Source organism: Pseudophryne corroboree, chromosome 9 (genome assembly GCF_028390025.1).
Source record: "Pseudophryne corroboree isolate aPseCor3 chromosome 9, aPseCor3.hap2, whole genome shotgun sequence".
NCBI lineage: Eukaryota > Metazoa > Chordata > Amphibia > Anura > Myobatrachidae > Pseudophryne > Pseudophryne corroboree.
In genome coordinates this window covers 110992743-110999879 of record NC_086452.1, presented here as the reverse complement: position 1 = coordinate 110999879, position 7137 = coordinate 110992743, and positions in this window count along the sequence as shown.

Below are 7137 nucleotides of genomic sequence, written 5' to 3'. Positions count from 1 at the left end.
GAGTGGAAGTGGAGGGAACACATACACTGACTGGAACACCCACGGAGTTACCATGGCGTCCACCACCACTGCTTGTGAGTCTCGTGACCTGGAACAGTACCTCCGAAGCTTCTCTTTGAGGCGAGAGGCCATCATGTCTATCTGAGGTACACCCCATTGGCTTATTACCTCTGCGAATACCTCTGGGTGGAGGCCCCATTCTCCTGGATGGAGATCATGTCTGCTGAGGAAGTCCGCTTCCCAGTTGTCCACTCCCGGAAAGAAGATTGCTGACAGTGCCCGTGCATGCTTCTCTGCCTAGAAGAAGATTATTGTCACCTCTGACATTGCAGCCCTGCTCTTCGTTCCGCCCTGTCTGTTTATGTAGGACACCACTGTGACGTTGTCCGACTGAACCTGAACAGCTTGATCTCGCAGAAGATGTGCCGCTTGTAGAAGGGCGTTGTACACTGGCATCAGGACATCCCGGACCATTGATTGGACCACCAACGCTTTCTTCACCGGTAGAAACACCCTCTGCACTTCCGTGTCGAGAATCATTCTCAGGAAGGAACGCCTCCTTATCGGCTTCAAATACGAAATTGGAGGCTTCAGGATTGTCAAAGTCGAAAAATATTGTGATTCACAATGCCTTGTACTAACCTCAATGCACATGCCCGCTGCTCGTGCACCCACTCCCCCGTGCGTACGCATCCCCTCAGGTTGCGTAGGGGACGCTCCGACGTCTCCTGCGCATGGAGATGTGTATTTACGGCGGAGTTTGTGAGCGTCTAGCGAGCGACTCGATCGCAACATATTTAACCTAAATAGTGCGTTTTATAGATAGTATTTCCCTTAACAATGTCAGAAAGTTTGTATAATGTAAACGGTTCATGGACAGAGAAATTCCTCTTTGCATGATACGAAGGGTCAGACAAAGGTAGAACGGTGATGTCTAGTATCCAGCTGTAGAGTATTTTAAATGTAACATTTCGGTGTTGGTTAGGAAGAGATTGTCCGCTCCTGCGTATAGTTATGTTTAAAAGTAGTTTCTAGACATTTACTGTATTTGCTGTTCATTATCCATGCAGCGGGAATCCTGAGGATACCTCCCACCTGAGCAGTTGGAAATAGACACAGCCCACCTGTTCGAACCCACCTATGACCTTTTGTTATAATGCAGAGACACATTCCTGTGTCCAATGAACAATGAGATTGTAGGGACCATTGTATCGTACTGTATGCTGTGTATATAAAGGCCACCATTGCTGGACCAGCACTCACTCTCTCTACAAAGGTTTTCACACTGAAGGCTGAGGGCTGGTCCAGGACGCCCTTGCGAATCATTCCCACGTGTGTAAGTTTCTCTGTAGCCATTTTGTTATTCTTTATGTACGCCATTCGTTCCCATTTTGTTATCCTTTAAGTGTTTGCCATTTTATTCTCTTTGTGTTTATTCTGTTTGCGATCTTTCGCTATTGTTCACATTTATTTCTTGTTATTCTGTTTAGATATTAATGTTAGGTCTGTAGTGTATAAGCTGTAACTGTTTTTCCCCTTTTTATACTAAAGTATCTTCTACGAAGGTGTTGGAACCTTACCAGGTCTTGTGTGTTTCACCAGTTATTGTATAGGGTTTCTGAGCGTCTCAATCGCTCAAACAGCTTTCATATTATCAAGGTCAATAAGCGTTACTTTGTGGTAATATTACAGTACTAAGGTTTGCAGTATAGGCATACCCTTGCAGTGTGTTGTTAACAAGGTTTACTGTGTGTCATTCCGTGAGCGTCAGCGCCGCTCGTGTCTCACTCTCACGGCACAGCGTCCGCTACGCCAACAGCGTAGCAGTACGGTACTCGGACCGCCTATAGCGTGCTCGATACCAAGCGTAAGCCCGTGAGCGTACGTGCCGCTCGTGCGTCGCGCCCACGGTTTAGCGTCTGCTACGCTGAGTGCGTACCCTTACGGTACTCCGTGCGCCGATTGCGTACTAGTCCATAATAAGTATATAGCTTATGTTCAAAGGTAAATATTTGACTCTATCAGGATCCACCCAAGATCCCGGGACAGTTGATTTGAGAGAGCAACACTCCATAACAACATCTCCCTGGAGGATGTTAAGGTCGCCCAGATATGGAATTATGTCCACTCCTGGTTTGTGGAGCGGGAGTATAAAGGTTGCCATTGCCCTGATGAACACCCCCAGTGTTGCGTAGAAGCCAAGTTCAGTATTTGGAACTGGAAGTGACATAGTTGTAGTGCAACCTTAGATAGGCCTAGAGAGGCGGTCAGATTGGAATGGGAAGCACGCACCCCTGATATCCCAGGATACCAGGAATTCCTCTACATCTCGAGCAGAGATCACCACTCCCAGACTCCATCCTGAATTGAACACCCACCAGTAGGGAATCAATGACCCAAGGTTTGAATAGTAACCCCTGTTACGTAAATGAGGTGGTACTGGAATAATGACATTAGTTTGAAAAATGTTATTATAGCTTCCAGCGGTAGTGCACTTTCTGCCCGAGAAGCTAGTAAGCCTGATTTGAATAATCTGTGAGGCGGGAATACTAGAAATTCTAGTCTGCAACCAAACTGTTTCCAGGGGTCTAGCCAGGATATTGCCCAGATGTGTTACTGAATCTCTTTAGTCTCGCTCCCACCTGCCTGATCCCCAGGCAGTGAGGTCCACCGACAAACCGAAGGGTTTGAAAAAGGCCGAATTTGAAATCCGTCCCTGGGAACCTGGCGGCGCAGGTTTTCTGGATTTCCCCAACGTCCTCTAAAGGAAGTGGAGGAAAATGTGGAAACATTTTTGAAGGAATTGCAGTGTAGGTGTAGGATATAATTTCCTGGTCTGTGCAGCTGCGGAAGGAAGACATACCAACTTACCCGCAGTTGACATGGATAATCACGTATCCCGTGCGTCCCAACAGGGTCTTACCTCTGAAGGGCGGACCTGTCATACCTTACTCGGATTATTTATCCGCAGTCCATTGGTGTAGCCACCATCCCCTGCATGTCGAAACTCCCAGAGCAGTGGTCCCTACGTTATGCAGGCCAATCTCCTTCATGGCATCTAGCCGTGAAGCCTGTAGAATCCTGTATGTGACATAGAAACACGTACAAGTCACTTCTACACATAGAATCTAAATCATCAAGTAAGGAGCCTGACCACGTTACAATAGCCCCAGAGATGTACGCAAAAGTGGGTCTACGAGTCACACCTGCAGCAGTGTACAGTATTAGAGATTAGTCTCAATAGGTGATCAGGCTTTATGGAGGTTGTACCAGGCAGTGGCGGAACTACCGCCAGTGCAGGCAGTGCCTTGCACTGGGGCCCGCCACTGTCTAGGGGCCCAAAGCAGCATGGCATGTAATGAGTCAAACTGACTCATTACATGCCGCTGTGTTCTGCGGGCAACCACCGCTCGCAGCACACAGCCACCGCCGAGGACAGGAGAGGAGCGCAGCGGCCATGGGGGTGAAGGAGGAGGAGGGGGGTGGAGGAGGGAGCCGCAGCAGCGCTGTGTAATTGGTGGAGTTGCTGCTGCTGCTGTCCCTTTCCTTCCCCCATAGGCTGTCCGCCGCTGTGAATGCTGGGAAGCGCATCCCAGCATTCACAGCGGTGGAGGACAGCCAATGGGGAAAGAAAGGGGCAGCAGCAGCAGCACCTCCACCAATTACACAGCGCTGCTGCGGCTCCCTCCTCTACCTCCCTCTTCCTCCTTCTCCCCTGCCCGGGATCTCTGCCAGAAGTTGCACCGAGGAGCCTGAGCCAGCGGAAACAGTAAGTATAATTTTCTTTCTTTCTTTCTCTCTTTCTTTCTTTCTTTCTTTATATTCTGTCTGCCTTAATGTGTAAAAAGGGGGACGCTGTCTGCCATAATGTGTAAAAAGGGGGACACTGTCTGCCATAATGTGTAAAAAGGGGACGCTGTCAGCCGTAATGTGTAAAAAGGGGACGCTGTCAGCCGTAATGTGTAAAAAGGGGACGCTGTCTGCCATACTGTGTAAAATGGGGACGCTGTCTGCCGTAATGTGTAAAAAATGGAACGCTGTCTGCCGTAATGTGTAAAAAGGGGACGCTGTCTGCCATAAGGTGTAAAAAGGGGAATCTGTCCGCCGTAAGGTGTAAAAGGGGCTTGATATGGATAAGTGAATACAAAATGGAAGCTGGATGTCAGTTTGTCTATTGCTTAAAAGAAACTGTTGTTTTAAATGTGATTTTTATATGTTTGCAGAAACTTTGATTTTTAATCAAAACAAAAAGTTAAGGCCAGCTGCGCAGTGTATCATGAGACTGCGGTTAGCTAGTGTTTTGCAAAATAAGGAATTGTATTTTGCAGAATAAAGATAATTAAAAGTAGGTGAAAGGTAAAATGTATTTTGATATTAAACAGTCATAATCACAAGATGTTGAGCTAATTAATTGGAAATTCCCCATAAGGGGAGTATATGAATTAATAATATATTCTGATAAATGAATTGTGATTGGTTTATGTATATGATTGGTCTGCTAATTTGATTGGATCATGTAACGCTGTAATGACAAGTATATAAGATGAAATCAATGTGTCAATGTTCAGTTCATGATATTCTTTTATCGTGAGCCCTGTGAATTTCACAATGCAATAAATCTATCAAAAAGACCTCATTCTTCAATTATTTCAAATGACCGTAACATTTTGGAGGTCTGCGCCACCGAGATCAATCCAACATTGATACACGAAGAAGGAGGGTGGACTGGTGCCGGGGTACCTGGATCAACCGTGGCCACAGGTAAGAGCTGTTATCTTACTTCTGTTCCATGTTTCCCCGCCTCGGTCCACTGCCTTTGTGTGTTATTGTTGGTTTGCAACTCTTTGAAGTCTTTTTGGAGATTGTGAGTATGGAACCAAATGGAATTTAACTGCATTTTATTACCAGTTACAGTGATTTGTATAAAGTGTTAGGACTGTAATTTCTGTTATCATAGTTACAGATTACAATGGGATTTTTGTCTGCCATATCTTGCTAAATTTAGAGTAAAGTCTGTGAGTGATTGTAAGTGTAATTGGCCGAGGCTTCACGTCGGCAGAGTCTGGACAGGGCCCAGGTAGGAAAAAGGCTCCGGTTAAACTCTCCTATGCTAAATAGTATCAGATATACGCACCCACTGTAAAAAGCACCTTATACACCAGAAGGCCAAGCTTAGCAGAGTGTGGAACATGTTTACCTGTTCAGAGCCGTGGCACCTAACGAGGTGGTAAGGTTTCCTAAGTGGAGTAATATCTCTATAAATAAGGGGAGCGTCCCTGTTTACCATTGTATTGGACATTGGCTGGACTTTAAAATAAATATTAGCCATTACTATGGGTCAAGAAATGTCCACACCAAAGGGCTCTTCTATGTTAAAAATCCGTACGGCAGTCCAGCAAGTGTAATGTATCAGAGACATAAAAGTATGGCTGTGAAATTTCTCAGAAAATGGCATGCAAAACAACCTAAAATACCTGTGATAGGAACCTTTGATATGCAGAAATGGACAGACCTAAGGGGTAAAATAAAAAAATTAAAAAGTGGAAAGCTTACACACTTTGGCTGGAGGCATCTAATGTAACCCCGCCACCAGCCTATGTTGCACAAATGTCCTATCAGTTAAATAATAAAAAAACATTGCAATTACAACCCAGGCATGTTCCTCCATGGGTAGTACAGGCAATGCCAGTAAAGACACTAGAACAAAAAAGCCCAGACCCATTAGAACACATACTCGGAGCAATAATAGCGCTGGCTGATGCCCCAAGTGCCCCTCCAGTACAAAAAAAAGGAAAGAAGGGTTCTAGTAAACCCCAAGACTGAAAAACACGACACTTATCTTGTAGGGGAAAATGAAATCTGGGTAGTGCAGATGAATTTGCTTAATAAAAATTAAGATTTTGCTGGAATGTACGTTTATAACCCCCTCACTAAGACATACAGAGCTCAGTATAATAACGCAAATGGTAAAACTGTCACACACACTTTATGCAAGAACAAACAAAAAAAATTAGTTCCCTATGAAAACAAATTACCAGTAATAAAAGCGCATTTTGCAAACATACACCCATCAAACATTGTGGCCTCTGGCACTCGTAGCTTATCCACCCAGGGCAAACCACTTGCAACAATGCCTCTAAAAGTGGTGACTACAGATCCAAGTGCACAGTGGTCTATACATGTTCCTTGGTCAAAGGCTAAATTACACCAAATTTGCACAGAACTAGCAGATTACAGAATAAAGCCAGCAAAAGTCAGAACCAAACTCAAGCGCTTGTACAAAATACACCAACTAACCCATAGTGACATGGCACAATTATTTACTGCTTTACTCACAACTGAGAAATACAAAAAGCTCACAACAGATGCAGAGTGAGATGCAGAAGGGTTTAAGCCTGCCTTAGACGTTGCTAGAAATAAGCTGGACCAAAAATAAAAAAAATTAATGGCAGCCTTTACAGAGCAGTTTCCTTGCCAGCCTAATTGAAAAAAATAATAATAATTAAACAAGGTCCTACAAAAAACAGTTAAAGATTATTGGGGCAAATTCAAAACTGAGGTCCAAAATTATGGAGGCATTGAAAATATATTTGGCCAGGAAGTTCTTCAGCCCATGTTATCTGAAGCTCTTGTAAAATGTCTTAAGCCTCATATAAAAACCCGTTTGACCATCAGTGATCCTCTATGGCGTAAGAAGTGTCCAAAAAATCTGGTCACTCTGGCTATATACCATAAAAACAATTAGGTGGTCAAAAAATGAAATACAAAAACCAAGCTTATAAACCTACAGGTCAAAGCTGCACAAGCCACCTGTGACTTAGCTAATAAACCAATTAATTACAGTGTAGGTACCAGGCGATCATCAGACAGATCACAACTTACTTGTTACAATTGCCAGAGGAAAGGACACTTTGCAAGGGACTGCAAACGCCCTAAAACACCAAGGCAGTCCCAGGCAAAAAAGGGCACCACAAAAAGTAATGAGAATTTGCAATGACAGGATACTGCAGCTCCCGTGAAAACAATGACTGTAATATCTTGTAACTCTAAAAAAAACAACCATTGATTTAACAATTGAAGACTCTAAACATTCCTTCTTAATTAACACGGGTGCTGCACGATCCTTTATAGCTGACA